The following is a 428-nucleotide window of genomic DNA, read 5'->3' on the forward strand; positions in this document are numbered from 1 at the left end:
GGGAGGTTGACTCTGATGTCCTCGGGGTATGAACTGATCTGAGACATTGAAAGAATTGTCGTTCCTGCACATCAGGAATTCAAACCCCTTCTCTCCTCCGAGCCAATGAGAGAACTCGGGAACAGGCAAAACACTGAAAGGCTGGAAGGGCGACGGCCCCGGAGCACAAAGCTAGTTCCTCGTGACATGGATGTGTCTGCAGACTGTCCCCGGTGTCTCCACAATGAATGTCCCAGGCTTTATTATGCAAAAGTAAAACTGATAGACGACAATTGTAATTCTCGGTGGGGCCGGCTGAATTATGAACTCACTAACAGCCTCCCCTAAGCGATGGTGCGGCCCACACTCGCACCTGCCTCTGTGGCGCAATTGGTTAGCGCGTTCGGCTGTTAACCGAAAGGTTGGTGGTTCGAGCCCACCCAGGGGCG

The 428-nt window shown here is 53.3% G+C and overlaps 1 non-coding gene across 1 annotated transcript; it reads left to right on the top strand.

The window, feature by feature from the left end:
- Positions 1–354: 354 nt before the first annotated feature.
- Positions 355–428, top strand: trnan-guu (transfer RNA asparagine (anticodon GUU)). Its single transcript has one exon. It is a non-coding gene; the product is annotated as a tRNA-Asn (tRNA).

The sequence above is a fragment of the Hemiscyllium ocellatum genome, unplaced genomic scaffold (genome assembly GCF_020745735.1).
Source record: "Hemiscyllium ocellatum isolate sHemOce1 unplaced genomic scaffold, sHemOce1.pat.X.cur. scaffold_1187_pat_ctg1, whole genome shotgun sequence".
In the NCBI taxonomy this organism is placed as follows: Eukaryota; Metazoa; Chordata; class Chondrichthyes; order Orectolobiformes; family Hemiscylliidae; genus Hemiscyllium; species Hemiscyllium ocellatum.